At 55.9% G+C, this 18,319-nt stretch overlaps 1 protein-coding gene across 2 annotated transcripts in view; it reads right to left on the bottom strand.

Moving 5' to 3' along the window:
* Nucleotides 1-18,319, bottom strand: part of NPAS1 (neuronal PAS domain protein 1) — a 119,199-nt gene that overhangs the window by 69,686 nt on the left and 31,194 nt on the right. Inside the window, exon 1 of one of the 2 annotated variants that reach the window (XM_075915361.2) lies at nt 2,942-3,250. The exons of the other annotated variant lie outside the window; for it this stretch is intronic. The gene's annotated coding sequence lies outside the window, so the exon portion shown is untranslated. Of the gene's footprint in view, nt 1-2,941; nt 3,251-18,319 lie in introns of those variants that run through there. 2 annotated transcript variants of the gene reach the window in all.

Below are 18,319 nucleotides of genomic sequence, written 5' to 3'. Positions count from 1 at the left end.
GGGCTCTGGGCGTTACCACGTAATTTAGGAGCTAAGCGTCTGAGACATCACCATGCCAGGGACGCTTCCATGTGATCACATCAGCCTGCAGGTCCCCCTTATTACGTGTATTACGGTAGCACCTAGAGCCCCGCCCTCAACAGACAGGCTCTGCCCCAAAGAGCTCACATTATGGTCTGAAAGGCGCAATAGACAAAGGGGAGGACAACTGAGGCACAGAGCAGGGAAGTGACTTGCCCGGGATCAGTGGAACAGAACGCAGATCTGCTGGTTTTTAAGCCAGGCCTCTCTCACCATTAGCCCACACTGCCTCTTGCTTGGCAGAGTAACCCCTCTTGCTCTCTCCAGGTGCCTTTATATGCTCCCTGCTCCTCTAGTATTTGCACACTACCATCACAACCCCCCCCCCCCGGCAGCAACAGAAGAGGCATAAACCCTCTTGCACTGAGGGGGAAACTGAGGCAAACAGCACTTGTGGGTCAGATTTTTGGAAACATCATGCTAGGTTGTGGAGCCCACATGATAGTCTGGCCCTGATGGTGGGCGTCAGGCACCTGGGAAAATCATATCCCCTCCTATGACAGGCCCAAGGCCACAGAGGGAGGCTGTAGCAGAGACAACACCTGAACCCCAGTGCCTTAAATAGCAGCCCCCCCATTCCTACCCAGCATTGCTCTCCCCACCCACTTCCCACACTGCTCTAACCACTCAGTCCCACTCCCCTACTCACAAAGCCCTCCCCTCTGAGCTGGCCCGGCCCGTTTCCCCATTGCCAGTTCTAATGTCTGCCCAACCTGTGGCTGCCCAGGAAGGCAGGCAAGCACGCGGCCAGTTCCCGGAGGTCTCCGAAACTCAGCCCAGGGCTTGCGCCCGACAGCCCAGGCCCTGCCAGAGCCGGGGGTCTTGTCTGTGCTGGCCACCACCTCTGAGCACCAGAGCAGAGAGGCCGGCAGGAGGGGAGCGGCTGGCAGCCCTGGAAAATGGGTACCCCAGCCACAGGTGCATGGCAGCAGGGCACCTTCCCCCATGGCGGTCTTGTTCCGTGGCCCTTCCAGCCCGTGGCCTCCCTGCCGATGGTGTCTGGGCGGCAGCAGAGTCCGGCCAGTAGCTATTTGCAGCAGAACAGCCTGGCTGACGTCCACCCGCCACATGCCAGCTCCAGGGCCCTGCACTGCCAAGCGCCAGCCTTTTAATTCTGGGCAGCTCCCACGCCAGGCCCTGCAGCCTTCTGAGCAGGCAGGTTTCACTGCCTTTGCACCCTCCCCGCTTCCCTGGTGACCGCCCCCGCACTTAGCCAGGCCCTGATTTCTAGCCACCGCTGGGGCACGACCCACTCTGGTATCCGCGCCCCTAGGATGATTCCTTGCACCAGTGTGCAAGGCGAGTGTGAAACGCACGGGGCGGGGGGAGGAGGCTGGCACTGGTGAACCAAAGGGAGGGCGGCCGGCTTGCACAACCACTCAGCGCTGGTGAAGAGGGAGCTACAGGCGACTGCGGGAGGGGATGTTGAGGGAGTGTGGGGCTCGGATCCAGAGTGTCCCCCAGCTGGGGGTTCTCAGGAGGGGGTCCTAGGAGGGCTCAGAGTCACTGAGAGCCTGCCCTTGTGTGAGGCCTTGGCGTTACCCCTCCGAGACAGTACATCTGGAACCGTTCCTCCAGCAGCGTGAGCCAGACACCAGCCCGTCCACCCCCTGCGCTCTGGGCTCTTCGGGCTGCCCCCTGGGAAGTTAAGGCAGGGCCACCTCCCCTTGCCAAAGGCACGTTCTTCATCTCCATGGCCCTCCATTCCAGCCAGCAGCGCTGGGGTTAATTCCCTCCGCTGGCTGCACAGCGCACAGACAGCCCGGCCTAGCCAGGGGGAAGCAAGCTAACGAGGCCGCGATCCAACCCCGATTTCTGCCCTCGGCTGCGCAAGGATCGGAACGGCTGCCCCGCCGGCGAACGCGCGGCTTAATCTCCGAGTTGCCTTTAAAAAGCCCCCTCTCGCTGCATGCAGAATTCATGCCAAGTTTCATGCCGTGGCTGGGGCAGGAGAACGAGAGTGGAGCCGCCGTCAGGTCTGAGCTGGGGCATGTCCCATCTTTGTCTGATCAGGCACTGCCCCTCAGCTCCACAACGGCATAGATTTGGAGGTAGCATGGCCTTGTGGTTAGAGCAGGGGCAGGCATATCAGGGCTCCTGGGTTCTAATCCTGGCCCTAACAAGGGAGTGGTGTCTAGCGGTTAGAGATGGTAGGAGGGCAGGCCCAGTGTCAAGGCAGTGCAGACTGGGGGCAGGATTCCTGTGTTCTATCCCAGCTCTCGGAAAGGAATGGTGGGTAGAGCAGAGGCACCGGGAATCCAGGCTGCATGGGTTTTATTCCTCGCACTTCTGCTAGCTCAGTGTAGTCTTAGGCAAAGGACAGAACAACAGTGAAATCACAGCACTGCTTCTCTGTGCCTCAGTTTCCCCCTCTCACCGTTGCTGCTGTCGTGAGGCCGGAAGGACAGGCAAGAAACACCGGCTGTCCAACCAATCGGTGGAGCAATGCAACATTTTAGCTGCCACCAAAAGGATACCCAACTTATTCTATCCACATAGGCGTGGGACAGGGAGCGGTGCCCTCTGAGGTCTACCACCATAACACAAATCACAAGGGTTTAGCGGAGGGTCGCTCCAAGGAGACGTTCCACTTGCTGGAAGGAATGTGCCAGACTGATCCCCCCCAAGCCCAGGGATCATAGTGGGCTTTTTAGCTCCCGGGGCGTTCAGAAAAAAATCATTTCTGGGCGAAGAAAACATTCTGTTCCACTTGAAACAAAACACTTAGTTACACACAAACAAGCACGCTGGAAAGACATTCCCAAACAAAAAGTCACTTTGAACCGAAAAGCCAAAACTTTTTCTCCCCCTTGTTTTTGGAAGACTTGTCAACACAGTGCCTTTGTCGACACCGACCCACCTTTGCCACGTTTCGGTGTCGCCAAATCTGGGGTTCTGACAAAAGAAATTCAGGCCACTCTCGATGCTGGCCTAGACAAAGACGGTCCCGCACAGACGATGCCACGGTAAGTACGTCGACTTCAGCAATGCTATTTGCATCGCTGAAGCGATGTCGATTAGATCGACGGTGGGGGCGGGAGAGCTCCCACTTATGCAGGTGTTCCCGCATCCAGCCCATATCTGGGAGTTGAGCTAGCAGAGCAGAGATTTGGAAAATAAAAAGATACCAAGACCAAGGGAGATTTTCTCTAAGGGGAAGTGATTAGGTTCCCTCTTTGAGCTTTTCCTCCCCTGACACGGAACTCAGGGCTTTGGCTTCAAAGTTTGTTTGCTTGGCTCCTCCCAGCCCCACCCTCAAGGCAACCAGAAGAGACCACATGTAACTGCCACCATGTGGATTTGAACCTGGGACCTCAGTATAGGAGCCTCGGAGCTATAAGCCAGTTGCCTCCTAGTGCACGCTGTAGAGGTCTCTTGGGCTTATCTGTTGCTGTGGTCTAAGAGCCACTGCATGGGTCAGTGAACCACAGTAAGTGTGTGGGTTACACACGCGTCTACGTGTGCGTGTGCCCAGTGTGCTCTCTCCCCAAACAGAGATTCTCTTTAAAAGGCTTCTTGCTTCCTTCCTCCCCCTCCGCAAGCAGAGCCCTTCCTTTTCAAGCCAGCACTGCTGAATAATTGAGCAGTATATTCTACTTGGCATGAAAGAGGCAGGGCTTAGTTCATGCTGCCTGTGTTCCTACAAGATCTCCGGGGGCAGCGACACCCCTCCTCCCTGCCTTGACCCCACTGTGAAGCGGGAAGTGGACATGTCTGACTCTTGGACATTGTCCGGCTGTCCCGCCACACCTTGGGATGCTGACCAGGCTGGCAGGCCAGTGAGATGGGCAGAGGCAGCCGGAAGCTTGTGCTTAGAAAATGAATCCCACACCAGGTCTGGTTACTGACTCTGCAGCTCTCCTGGTCTGAATCATGATATTGGTGCGGGGGGCGGCTTCTTTATCCGCCCCCAGCTGCAGGATCCTTCGATTCCCGGAGAATCAGAGCTTGTGCTTAAAGAGCCGCATGGCGGCTTGGGCCAGGGCTTTTTGTTACATTGTGTGTCTGTCCAGCACCCCGCACAGGGAAGCCCCAGTCTATGACTGCAGCCCCTGGGTGCTACCGTAATACACCTAATAGAAATAAAATGTACAGCACCTAGCACAATGGTACCCAGGGCCAGGACTGCGGCACCCAACTACTACCGTAATACACCTATTAGCAATAAATTATAAAGTGTCTTCTAGCAGAATGGGGACCTGGGCCACAACTGCAGCCCCTGGTTGCTACCGTAATACACCTAATAGAAATAAAATGTACAGCACCTAGCACAATGGTACCCAGGGCCAGGACTGCAGCATCCAACTGCTACCATAATACACCTATTAGCAATAAATTATAAAGTGTCTTCTAGCAGAATGGGGATGTGGGCCACAACTGCAGCCTCTGGTTGCTACCGTAATACACCTAATAGAAATAAAATGTACAGCACCTAGCACAATGGTACCCAGGGCCAGGACTGCGGCACCCAACTACTACCATAATACACCTATTAGGAATAAATTATAAAGTGTCTTCTAGCAGAATGGGGACCTGGGCCACAACTGCAGCCCCTAGGTGCTACCGTAATACACCTAATAGAAATAAAATGTACAGCACCTAGCACAATGGGGCTCTGATTTATGACGGCAGCCCCAGAGTGCTACCGTAATACACCCAATAGAAACAACATGCACAGCACTTAGCACAAGGAAACCATGACTGCAGCACCTAACTGCGACCACAATACACCTATTAGCAATAAATTATAAAGGGCCTGCTAGCAGAATGGGGATCTGGGCCATGACAGAGGCTCCCAAGTACTACCATAATACTCCTAATATCTGGGAAAACGTTCTGCACCTAGCATAATGGGGGCTTAGTTCATGATTGGAGCACACCTAGGTGCTACCGTAAGCCACCTAATAGCAACAAACATGTACAGGCCAGTGTAACAGCATCTTGGTCTTTGACTTCAGTCTCTTGGTGCTACCGTAATATATCTAATAGCAATAAAATATAAAGTGCCTTCTAGCACAAGGGATCCTGGGCCATGTGCTCCCATAATACACCTAGTAATAACAAAAATGTACAGCACCTGGTACAGTGCCGAGGGCTCCTACATGCTACCACAATACAAATGCATACTAATAACACCTTCAAATGAACTAATAAGAGCTTGGAACAGGTAGCAGGCAGCAAGGGTACCCCTACCTCTTCATGTTGCTACTGCAATGTGGCCAAATAAACTTTCCACTGCCTACCCCAGCTCCTGTGTGTCTTTGACTGAAAGCCCTTCTGCACAGGGTCTGTCCTTTGGGACCTGGGACCCCGTAACACAGATGACACCCCTTAGATCTTATATCACACTTTTTGCCAGCAGATGTCAAAGCCCTTTGCAAAGGAGGCCATTAGCATCACCCCCATTTTATAGACAGGGAAACTGAGGACAGAGCAGTAAAGTGAGTTGCCCAAGGACAGCTGCTCAGTGGCAGAGTCCGAAATAAACTCCAGGCCTCCCAACCCTGAATTCCCCAGCTGGGGCATCAATAATTGGTCCCTGGCCTGGGCTGCTCACAAAACAGGTCACTTCTGCAAAGCAGGGTTCAGTGCTGGTTAAAAAAAAGCAGCCAGATCTGTCCTTGCTGGGCATCCTCCAGGTGAGGTCTGAGCCCTAGGACCTGTACCTGGAAAGCAGAGCCTCTGAAAAGGACAAGCAATGATCATGAGCTCCCAAGTGTGAGGCTGGGGGCAAAAAGGCCTAAGGGGACGCTTGGACGTCGGAACAGATGGGGGGGAGCAGGAAGGTGACTCTCCCTCTGTCTGTCCCATTGGTAGGACGGATGCTGGGATCTAGGTCTGGTGTCTGTGCTTTTAAAAGGCCGTGGGAGTGACAGAGCTCAACTCAACAAGCAGCTTCAAAGGCGACTTGTTTACTTTGTCCCGGAGCCTTCCTGGGGAACAAACCCCGGGGCCTCCCGGGATCTGTACACTAGCACGGAAAAGCAGCGCGGGAACCAACGGCCAGAAGCTAAAGCCCGGCACGTGCAAACTGGAAAAATGACGCCCAGTTTTGAGAGAGGCGATTACTCAGAGGAGCACGCTCCCAAGGGAAGTGTGCCTGTGTGTGGGGGGGTGTCTCCGTCTCTCCATGGCTCCAGATCCAGACTGGCCGCCTTGCAGGACTCCCTGCAAAGGCCACTGGGTGAAACATTGGGGTGCGTTCTGCAGGAGCTCAGCCCAGGCTGCCTGCCTGAAAATGGGCTCAGCCCCTGGACGGAGCCAGCAGCTGGGAAAAGCCTTTGATGTCGCTGGGATTTGGATACGGCCGGCCGGGCTGCAGGGCGAGAGCGCAGGCCCAGCGCCGTGCCCCTTGGATTCCGGGTTATGTCTGGCTAAGGAGCTGCAGCTGGCCTGCTTACCCAGCTGTGTACCGCACATGGCTGGGATCTGGCTGGCCCAGCAGCCCGACAGTGAGGGACGAGCAGACCCCCGCACCAGCGGGCTGCTCCCAGCTGCGATAGCTCCTGCCCCTCCATGTTCCCAGCCCTGCTCGCACCCGGGACGCAGCCTTAGCCCATCATGACGCCACGTACCGCGGTTCTGACCCCCAGCTCCAATTCCTGGCTTCGGCTCTGACCCCTGACTCCTTGTTCCTGACTCTAGCTGCAACCCTGGCTCCAGCACCTGCCTACAAAGTCCTGCTGTCTCCAACCACTAGGCGTGACCACCCGTGACCTGGTCCTTAACTAGGGCTATCAACTTTCTCATTGCCCACAAGCCCCTCACCCCAATCCTGAGCCTGCCCCTTTCCTGAGGCCACACCCATGCCCCGCCCCTTCTGTGAAGCCCCGCCTCCACTCACTCCATTCCCCCCTCTCTCCATCGCTCCCCCAGACTCACTCACTTTTACTGAGGGAGGCAGGGGGTGACTTGCAGCAGGGGACACCAGGCTGGGCAGAGGGGGTTAGAGTGTGGGAGGGACTCAGGGATGAGGCAGGAGGTTGGGGCCCAGGATGGGGGTGGGGCTGGAGAGGAGGAGGTTGGGGAAGGGGGCTCAGGGCTGAGGCAGGGACAGGTGTTGGGGGGCAGGCCCGAGTGTGCGCTCTGGGAGGGAGTTTGGGAGTGGGAGGGGATTCCAAGCTGGGGCGGGAGGTTGCGATGTGGGAGCGGGTTTGGGGTGCAGGCTCCAGGCAGCGCGTACCTCAGGGAATGGCCAGGAAGCAGCTGGCATGTCTCTCCGGCTTGGCGGGAGGGGGTGGGGGACAGCCAGAGGGCTCTGTGTGCTGCCTGCACCTGTAGGCACCATCCTCGCAGCTCCCATTGGCCACAGTTCCAGCAAATGGGAGCTGCAGAGCCGGTGCTTGGGGCGGGGCAGACACACCCTCACACCTGGGTGCTGGGTGCTGGATGCCGGCTGCTTCTGGGAGCCACGCAGAACCAGGGCAGGCCTTGGTCCCCACTGCACCGCTGGCTGGACTTTCAAAGGCCTGGTCAACTCTGCTGCCCGGTTTCCCCAGGGTCCCTGTTTGACCACGTGATCTGGCCGAAAACCGAAGGCCTGGCAGCCCCGCCCTGAGCAGTCTCTCTGCTGGTGCTACCAGACCAGAGGGCTGTGGTGGCAGATTTCAAGGTCCTGCGGCAACCTCCCCCTCAGATTCACTTCACGCCGCCATGAAAACCGTCGCCGCTCCCAGCAACAGCCCGGGCCCCTCCCCATCCCGCTGCCGAGGTCCTGAGCCAGCCAGCCCCCTATTCAGGGAGCAGCTGCTGTTCGGAGGAGGAGCCGCGGCTGCCGAACAATGCAGGATATTTTTATCCCGTGAATGCGTCGATCCGCTCAGCCAGCCGTGCATTCAGCGTACGCGGCTCACGCCTCCCGGCCCCGCAGGCCAGGCCAGCAAAACTGCCTCGCGCAAACTCAGCCGGGCGAGTTGGCACAAGGAACCCGATCGCACAGGCCACAAGCACCTGACTGTGGCGGAGGCTTGAGCTGAGCCGACGAAGGCAGACGGCCAGGAGACGGCTGGTCAAAAGCAGGCTGGAAACGGAGGTGCCAGTTTGGAACGGGGTGGAGGGGGAATCACTGCCCAACATGCCCCGGGGTGGGGCAGGGGATGCTCCATCACCCGGTGTCTTTCCTCTGGGATCAGAGGGTGCTTGCTAAAGGGAGCTGTGCTAGCTCCACCACAAGATATGGGCTGGCAGTGGCAGGGGCAGCCTGTCCATATAGGTGAACGAGGCAGTCGCCTCGGGCGCCAAGTTAAATGAGGTGCAATGGGGCACTGAATGGTGGTGCAATATCATTGAGGGGTTTGGAGGTGGGGGTGCTGATTGCATGGTTTGCCTAAGGTGCCGGTTGCTGGCAGCTAGTCTAGGGCTGCTTCTGGGGAATGGGGATCGGACTATGTCCTCCAATTGATCCCTTAGAATCATAGGATCCTAGGGCCGGAAGACACCTCAGGAGTCATCGAGTGCAGTCCCCTGCCCAAGGCAGGACCAACCCAACTCAATCAACCCAGCCAGGGCTTTGTCAAGCCGAGACTTAAACACCTCTAGGGATGGAGATTCCACCTCCTCCCTAGGGAACCCAGCCCAGCGCTTCCCCACCCTCCTAGGGAAAGAGTTTTTCCTAATCTCCAACCTAGACCTCCCCCACTGTAACTTGAGACCATTAACTTGAGACCTTCTGCCTTACTCTGTGATGATCTAGGGTGATTGGTACATACGCTGGGGGTGAGTAAGGCCCGTCATGCCTTAGAATCTCTCCTGCTTTGCCAAGATATTATCCGTCCCCAGGGTTTACAGCAAGCCCAGCGCAGGGCCTTGACTCCAAACTCTCTGCCGCCGTTGGCCCGGCTCTGCTTGCAGCAGAGGCCATCTGTTCACCAAGCTCATAGACTTTAAGGTCAGAAGGGACCATTATGATCATCTAGTCTGACCCCCTGCACAGTGCAGGCCACAGAATCTCATCCACCCCTCCTAGAATAATCCTCTCGCCTATATCTCAGATATTGAAGCCTTCACATACTTTGAAGGCCCCAAGATGCAGAGAATCCTCCAGCTGTGATCTGTGCCCCATGCTACAGAGGAAGGGGAAAAACCTCCAGGGCCTCTGCCAATCTACCCTGGAGGAAAATTCCTTCCCGACCCCAGATATGGCGATCCGCTAAACCCTGAGCATGTGGGCAAGACTCCCAGCCAGACACCCAGAAAGCTCCTGTGTCCCAACCCCCTTCCGAGGGTGGACAATCCAGGTACCAGCTCTCCACCCTGCCCCACCCATGGTGTCCATCCTGTGACACCAGCTCTCGTGAGCTGCTGCAGCCCGCTTGCCCCGGTGCCCTGCCCTCGGATCTCACTCATCCGTCGTACGGTGATGTTGGCAAGTGCTTAGCGGGGCGTACACTTGCCAACCCTCCCAGACGGCCCCAGGATCTCCTGAAAGGGACCCCAGCCCTCCGGTGGGCAGGGAGAGCGATCCTGGAGAGTGCAAGAGGAGGTGTTAAGAAATGACACGAGGACCTGTTGGGAAAAAATCTCCGGGAACAGCTTCCATCCAAGCTGGCAACCCCAGTGGGGAGGCAGCCAAGGGAAAGCCCCACGGTTCTGCAGGAGAGGGGCGGCAGAAACTAACTTGCCTTTCCAAGTGAGTTAACCCCAGCACCTCAATACGGCCCTAGGGGGTACTGTGCCGGCAGGCGCTGTGCAAGTAGGGGGTGCTCTCTCCCCTCAGTCTGAGCTGGCCCCAATGCCCTAGGGCAGCACATGGGAGACAGTAGGGGGCGCTCTCTCCCCTCAGTCCGAGCTGGCCCCAATGCTCAAGGGAGCCAGTAGGGGGCGCTCTCTCCCCTCAGTCCGAGCTGGCCCCAATGCCCTAGGGCAGCACATGGGAGACGGTAGGGGGCGCTCTCTCCTCTCAGTCCGAGCTGGCCCCAATGCCCTGGGCAGCACATGGGAGACAATAGGGGGTGCTCTCTCCTCTCAGGCCGAGCTGGCCCCAATGCCCTAGGGCAGCACTAGGGAGCCAGTAGGGGGCGTTCTCTCCCCTCAGTCCGAGCTGGCCCCAATGTCCTAGGGCAGCACTAGGGAGCCAGTAGGGGACGCTCTGTCCTCTCAGTCCGAGCTGGCCCCAATGCCCTAGGGCAGCACATGGGAGACAGTAGGGGGCGCTCTCTCCCCTCAGTCCGAGCTGGCCCCAATGTCTTAGGGCAGCACTAGGGAGCCAGTAGGGGACGCTCTGTCCTCTCAGTCCGAGCTGGCCCCAATGCCCTAGGGCAGCACATGGGAGACAGTAGGGGGCGCTCTCTCCCCTCAGTCCGAGCTGGCCCCAATGTCTTAGGGCAGCACTAGGGAGCCAGTAGGGGGCGCTCTCTCCTCTCAGTCCGAGCTGGCCCCAATGCCCTAGGGCAGCACATGGGAGACAGTAGGGGGCGCTCTCTCCCCTCAGTCCGAGCTGGCCCCAATGCCCTAGGGCAGCACTAGGGAGCCAGTAGGGGGCGCTCTCTCCTCTCAGTCCTAGCTGGCCCCAGTGTCCCAGGGCAGCACATGGCAAGCCAGTAGGGGGCACTCTCCACTGGCTGCCAGTGCTGACGGCAATAGCTGGGGGGTGGGTAGCCGGACAGGCTGCCTTTGGGAGCAAGTATAAAGCCAAGACCCAGGCTCCATTTTCAAGAACCCCAGGATCAGGGCCGAAGTGCAGTTCTGTCTCCCTGCCCCTCTCCCAGGCAGCGGTCTCGGCCCAGAGCCACGTCACGGTCATTTCCTGGGAAACGGGGACCGGGTGGCTCCGAGCATGCAGAGCCATTCACCTCGAGAGGCCCAGTTCCCCAGCGCCGCTCACGGTCTGCAACTGGCGCAGGCCGTCCCGGCTGCCAGTCCTCCCTGCCCCAGCCCTTAAACACCCCCTCCCACCGCTCCCCACGCTGGGTGCTTCTCAGTGGCATGGGAATGTTTTAAAGAGGGGGGGTGCTGACATTTCTCTCCCCCAGATGAGGCCGGGAGCAAAGACCTGGCATGCAGGGACATGGGGCTGGCTGTAGAACTGCCAGCATGTGGGGCCAAAGCAGAGCCCCTGCGATGCACAGGGCCAGCCACTGGGACCTCCGGCCTGGAGCCAGCAGCAGAGACCCCGGTGCGTGGGAGGCAGCCGGGACTCTGGGAACCAGGCGGGGAGCTGTGGCACCCCTAAATCCCTCCCCCCTCCCGAGAGCTACACTAGTTAGAGTGACACAAAGTTCACGTGAACAATCTTGGAAGAGCTTTTAATTAACTCTCCTGCCCCAGGGCCTACACCAACCTCTCCCAGCGACCAGGGGGAGAGACCTAAGGTAAGTCACAAATCCCAAAGCCAGAAGGGACAGCTGGGATCATGTAACACAGGGTAGGGAACCAAACATGTTCTTTAATAAACAGCCCCCTCTGGATTTAACGCCCCCAGGGAGGGAGACTCCCCCTCGACTGTGGGGTGGGGTTACATTTTTATCAGTAAGCGTACTTAAACCGAGGGGGGGGGGGAATGGAGAAAGGATTCTCAAGCCATGGCAAGTTTTAATTCAGGGCGGGATGTTTTCCTAGCGGATCTGCTTTAGGAATCACCACAGGGAAAGTCTCTGGCCTGGAGTATCCAGGTGATCAGACCAGAAGATCACGGTTTCCCTTCCAGCCTTGGAATCTAGGCATCTAGGAACATGCCGTCTGCTTATCCAAACTTCGCAGTTGAGGTTGTGGGGTTTGTTCCCTTTCCTCGGAAGCGCCCGGTGCAAGCCACTGTTGGAGACGGGCTCCCAGGGTTGATGAGCCTCAGCTCACTAGCTGAGCGCTCGCAGCGCCCACAGCATGTGGTGCACATCTGCACATACCTTGGTGCGCATCACAAAATTTATTCCACACACAGATGGAAAAATTAGAGGGACTGCTGGCTCTGATCCAGCTTGGCAGTTGGCGTGTTCCTACCCCAGCACACACAAAAAGCGCCGCAGCTCGCAGAGGTAAACTGCCTTAAAATCCTGCTCCCAAACGCTTGGCAAAGAGCAGCAACGAGAGTGAGCTGAGTTATCAGCTGTTCTGGCTCCTGAGGCGCCGGCAGGAACCTGCACCCGGTAATAGGAGCCAAGCCCATCACTGAAGATCGGCAGAAGGATGATTACAGCTGGCTGTCCCCCACGGGCCTTCTCCCTGGCCAGCGCCTGTCATCCGCGCTGGGCTGATCACCGAGACTGGGGTTTACCGGCGATGCTGAAAAACCAAACCAAAGCAAAAGCAACACACAAGGAGCAAAACCTTTTTGGGTCGAAAAGACAATTGTTCGACATTTTCAGATCGTTAAAAAAAAATAAAGGTCGTTTCGGGTCAAACGAAACAGCCTGACCGTTTTTAGAAACGTTTTTATTGGCTAAGATGGTGAAAGTGCAGCAGGTTGGATTTGTCAGCTGTCGCTTTGGGGTCTGTTTCAGCTGAAACAATTTGGCGAAAGGGACAGGAATTCACGTCCCGGTCTGGTTTTGCAGAATGTGCCTTTTTTCCCCTGAAAAGAGGTTTGATTGACATATCCCCTTGCCACCTGCCCCCTCCCCCCCATGAGATCTACCGAGACCAGTGTTTCTCAACCTTTTTTTATAAAGTACCCCTTAAAAAAATTATAAGTACCCCCAGTACCTACAGTTTTCAGACACGCACCATTTTTTCTACCATTGAAACAAACACATTTGTTTAAACAACTTAATCGTAGCCGGGCGGACGATGACATTTTTGGGTGTAAAAAGTACAAAAATAATAAAGCGCTGTCAAACTTACAACCAAAATTCAGTTTTCTCCAAATTTCAGTTGTGTTGATGTACCCCCTGTCTTCTCCCGAGTACCCCTAAGGGTACCACTGGTTGAGAAACACCGATTTAGACTGCACCAGGGGGGCTGCTGTCTGTGGAGACAAGGGGCAGGGCAGAGGCAGGCATGGACAAGTCAGGCCATTTAAGGCATCCCAGCCAAAAGCTTAGAATCCTAGAACTGGAAGAGACCTCAGGAGGCATCAAGTCCAGCCCCCTGCCCTAGGCAGGACCAATCCCAACTAAATCAACCCAGCCAGGGCTTTGTCAAGCCGGGACTTAAACACCTCTAGGGATGGAGATTCCACCCCCTCCCTAGGGAACCCATCCCAGCGCTTCCCCACCCTCCTAGTGAAATAGTTTTTCCTAATATCCAACCTAGACCTCCCCCGCTGTAACCTGAGCCCATTGCTCCTTGTTCTGCCATCTGCCACCCCTGTGAACAGCCTCTCTCCATCCTCTTTGGAACCTCCCTTCAGGAAGTTGAAGGCTGCTCTCAAATCCCCCCTCACTCTTCGCTTCTGCAGACTAAACAAACCCAAATCCCTCAGCCTCTCCTCAGAGGTCATATGCTCCAGCTCCCGAATCATTTTGGTCGCCCTCCGCTGGACCCTCTCCAATGCGTCCACATCCTTCCTATAGTGGGGGGCCCAGAACTGGACACAATACTCCAGATGTGGCCTCACCAGAGCCAAAGCTTGTTGTGCGGCCTCTCTGGTCTGCAGATGTGGGGCACAAAATCTGCAGCGCCCAGCCCCCCAAGACGGGAGGGGGCAGACTGCTTGGATCCTTCAACATCTTGCACCTTTTTCCTCCCGCATGCTGCCGCCCCAGAAGAGGACAGGGGCAGCATCTGCATCGTTCAGAGCCCTGTCGGAGAAAGAAAGAGCCCAAAACTTGGGCCCGGTGCTTGACCCAACGTGAGCAAGAGTTGTGAGTAAGAGAGGCCGGGTTGAAAGCAGATGTTTGCCTGCAAGTCCAGGTCTCAGCTAGCACTGCTAAGAAGTGTGTAACTACACCCACCAGGACAGCACAGGGACACCCAGCTGAGTCCCTGATAAAATAGCTTGAGGCAACAAGAGTGAAAACAGAGCAGGGGGCAGCGACTGCTTCGGAGGGAAGTACGAGGGGAGGCAGTAATTGTATCACTGGTGCGTCAGAGGATACGTACGGTGGGTAGCATAGATTGCTCCTTTCTGTGTGTGAGGCTTTGTCTACCTTGCAGGGGTTTTGCACAAGAAGCTTTTCGCCGAAGAGATCTTCTGCAAAAAAAGTCTTGCGCAAAAGGCCGTCCACACCTCAAAAGCTCATCACAAAAGCGATGTGCTTTTGCGCAAGGGAGCGTGCACACTGCATGGACGCTCTTGCGCGAGAAAGCTCTGAGGGCCATTCACAGAATGCCCATCGGAGCACCTGTGCTTTTTGTGATAGGCTCTTTTTGCACAAGAAACCCCTGTGAAGCGTCCACACCTGCCTTTTTGCACAAGAGCTGTTGTGCAAAAAGGAGTTCTGCCTCGTGGGGAGAGGAATAACTCTACTGGCAAAAGCCCTTTGTCCTGTCGATTGACTGTATTTTTTTTTTGGCGCAAAAACACGCTTGAGGTATGAACGCTCTGCCGGTTTTTGCGCAAAAACCTTGTAGTATAGACATAGCCTAAATCAGTGTTTCTTAAACTGTGTTCTGTGGCACATCGGTGCGCCGCGAGGCAGTCGGCGGTGTGCAGCGGAGAACAGAATTCAAAATGGACGCCCTTAAAGGGCAAGTGACCTTTTTTTTTTTTTGCTCAGTAACTTTCCCCCTACCTTTTTCCCCCCCTCAATAACTTCCTTCCAACCCTTTCCTCCTCCCTCTCCCCCTGACCTTTGGTGTTCCTCATAAAAAAAAAAAATTGTTTGGTGCACCTCGGTCTTAAAAAGTTTAAGAAACATCGGCCTAAATGTTGGGGAAGCTTGACTCTCTGGCCGGCCTAGGGGGCGATAATGAATCCATACTATCGACTGGGCTGTGTCCATTGTCCAGGGCACTCGGAGGCCGTCTGGTAACCGACACCTATTAATGGTCAACAGTGAACCTGACCCGGGTGCCTTCCGATGTCGTCGGAGTCTGTGGCCTCTGGGGGCTCCCATGAAGGCTGTTACGCTGTGCAGAGCTGGCGCCATATCCAGAGGGAGCATCCCAAAGTGTAGGCAGGCGGCCGCTTGACAGAACAGGAAACCTGTCAGGACGCCACCCCCGTGAATCCTGAGTTGACTGTATCGCTGTCTACACTCAGCCCCCAATTGTCTGGTGCTTTGCATCGGGGGAGGGAGGTCGCTGGATCCTCCCGTGCCACGCACCCCCCTTTGCACCACTGTGGTGCACGGGTAGAACAGACTGGCTTAGATTTGCCCTCCCGTTGCCCCGATGCCGGCAGTGCAAGGGGACAGACATTCCTAGGGGCTTTGCATCTTGTGCTTCTAGAACAGGTTCTTGGGTGATGCAGACACGACTCTCGGCTTGCGCCAAGCGGTCTGGACAATCTGGGTCAATTAGATTGAGAGGCTGGTAATTGTGCTTGGAGCGGGGCCAGGTCTCTGCCAGTCACCTTTACAAGACAATCCACATGGGGCTGGGGGGTTTTAAGCAACTTGTCTGCCTGGGAGGGAAGAGATTTCACTCCCCACCAGCTGGGAGCAGAAGGTGTCTCTGGCAAGCTTCCCCTCCCCTAACCACTGAGCAGCCGTTAACCCTCAATGGGTACATCAGGCAGATAGCCATGCATTTGCAGGCACCCACATGGGTTCTTTTGCTCAGCCCCCCCACTTAACGGTGTACATGCATCAGCACGGTGCTTCCACAGATCCAATTCTAAGCCTCTCCACAGAGGAGTTTGGAGGGACCAGCAAGGCCTCCTTTAATTTTTCATCCGTGTGCAGAATAAATTTTGTTCTGTGCACCTAGGTATGTGCAGATGTGCACCACCAGCAGAAACACATGCTGCTGGTTCTGGGCACTCTGCTAATCAGCTGGGCAGCATTTCAATCTCGTCTGGGTGGCCGCCCAAATGCTCAGCTTACAGAGAAACTGATGGTCAGTGCCAAGCAGTAGCTGCCATGAAATGTATGTTCCCTTGCAAGGCTCTGCATGACTTTGCCCCCTCCCACTCCACTGTCCTCAGCTCCTATCATGTCCCTCTCTCTCCGGCTGCCAGCCCCTCCTCCGACGTTCCTGCTAATTTTTTCCGCCCCGTGCGGAATAAACCAGCCTGCGACCACCTCGCCTGGCTATTAAGCAAAAGGGAATGTAGGAGACTCCTTCCCCCAGGAGGTTGGACTCTGCTGTTTTGCTCTGTCCCCTGGGGACTGGGGAATAAAGCTGCCTTGCTGCATAACCCATGGCGGGGAATCTCACCCAGCCGTTTCTGCACCCTGCCCCTATCTCAGTGGTTCCCAAACTTTTCGGCATCACGCCCCCTTTTTGATTTTTGAGAAACCCTCACCCCCCCCCCCAGCAGCAAAACTTGTTGAGCAAAAAAAAAGACTGAGCCAAAAAACAAAAATAGCAGCAAAATTTAGGGGGGGAGGGGTTGACGGGGGGTGGAGCTGGCTAGTGGGTACCCAGGGTGAGTTAGCCCCTGTCTGTTAAAAATGTGCTTCATAGTTCCATCCTGAATGCATCTCCTTGCTGCTTCTAGCTACTGGATCTCCCTCAGCCTTGGGCTGCAGGGTTAAAATGAGAAAAGCGTCAGAGGCATTTATCTACCGCCCTTTTTCCCCCCCCCACTTCAAGACAAGTACATGAAAGCTAGTCAGTTTCACTTTGTCTAGGGTCACTTCCTCTTTCCAGTTGTCCAGCCCAGCTGGGAACATGTAAATTGCCAGGCTGGACCGGACCATTCTAGCCCAGTATCCCCTCTCTGATCATGGCCAGTACCAACTGCTTTATAGTGAGCTGCAAAACCGCTGTCAGGATGAGAGAACCTCCCGCTATCAAAACTATCTTCCTGGCCCTCCCACTTAGCCGGTGCCTCCTTGGAGCATGCGGATGTATGTCCCTTCCTATGTTACTAGAGTCCTAGTTCGTTGCTGCCCTACTCCTCCTGTACAGCAGCAGCCTTTCACGCCCCCCTTTGGACTTGTGAAAACCACTGTGCAAAATGCAAAGCAACAATGAATTGTGCCCTGGGGTGATTCTCCTCCCCCCTTCCCCGCCCCCCAGCCTTGGTGTTAACTCAGACTCTCCAGAGGACTCACTGGAATCCTTTTCCAATTCCTGCTGAGCCATTCCCTTGTGGCCAGGAGTTCCACACACACCCCTTTGGAAACTGAAATGCGTTCATATTAAATACGATCCAGCACCGGCGCCAGGTGTGCTCCAGGACTGGAACACCCACCGGCAGTCCTGCCCCACCCCTAGTTTTCCACCCACCAGCAGATCCCACCAATCATCTCCTCCTCTTGACCCCCTGCTGTTCAGTGGCATGCAGGAGGTGAAAGGGGGAGGAGTGAGAGCAGGAAAAGGGTTTGGGGGGAAAGGGTGGAGCCAAGCACCCATGGGGGCTCAGGAAGTCGTCACTCTGCTTTGTAGCTCTTTTCCTCTATAGCTCTCGAAGTGCCTTGCAAAAGAGAGTGGCAACATTCTCCCCATTTTACAGGTGGGGAAACTGAGGCACAGAGCAGGGAAGTGACTTGCTGTGGGACACCCAGCAAGCTAGTGCTAGAACTGAGAACAGGACCCAAAAGTCCTGAGTTTCCACCTGGTTGGACACATTTCTTCCCACACGTATGGCCCACAGCAAGGCTGTATTAATACAGGCCAAAGGGAAGGGTGGTCCAGAAAGAAAGGCTGCATGCAGGTGGCCCCCCAGACAAGCCAGGCTCAGGACAGCTGGGCGTCCGATACCAGGAACGTTCGGCCTGTTATTGCTAGGAAGGATTGTCCCGTCTTCAGGCAGCTACTCGAGAATTTGACATGGGTGAGTTCAATCCCCGGCTCCATCACAGACTGCCTGCGAGATCCTGGGCAAGTCACTTAGCCGCTCTGTGCCTCAGTTTTTCCCTCTGTACAATGGGGATAATAGCTCTGCCGTGCCTCCGGAGCTGCTGGGAGGTGCTCAGGTGGGGGCTGTTTAAGGCAGATAAACACTATCTCCCGCCCACCCACCTCCTCAGCCACTTTCAATAATAAATTATTCAACCTCTTCCAGTAAACCGTGCAACCCAGACTCCTCTGCATTTCAGCAGACCGATGGCACCTTACAAGTACCTGTGAGTCACCGCGCTAAGTACATGATTACTCAGAATGTCACGGCTGCACTCGCACTCAGATCTCACTGCGTCACAATCCCAGGCCTTGCCACTTGTGCTAAAGGAGAATCGCCATTAGCTGTTAGCAGTATGGGGCCTATGACACACAGGTGAGCAGTTTTGATCCCATCCAGCAGAGGGCACTGGTG

Source organism: Pelodiscus sinensis, chromosome 18 (assembly GCF_052426305.1).
Source record: "Pelodiscus sinensis isolate ZL-2025 chromosome 18, ASM5242630v1, whole genome shotgun sequence".
NCBI lineage: Eukaryota > Metazoa > Chordata > Testudines > Trionychidae > Pelodiscus > Pelodiscus sinensis.
This window is presented reverse-complemented; position numbering and strand designations above follow the sequence as displayed.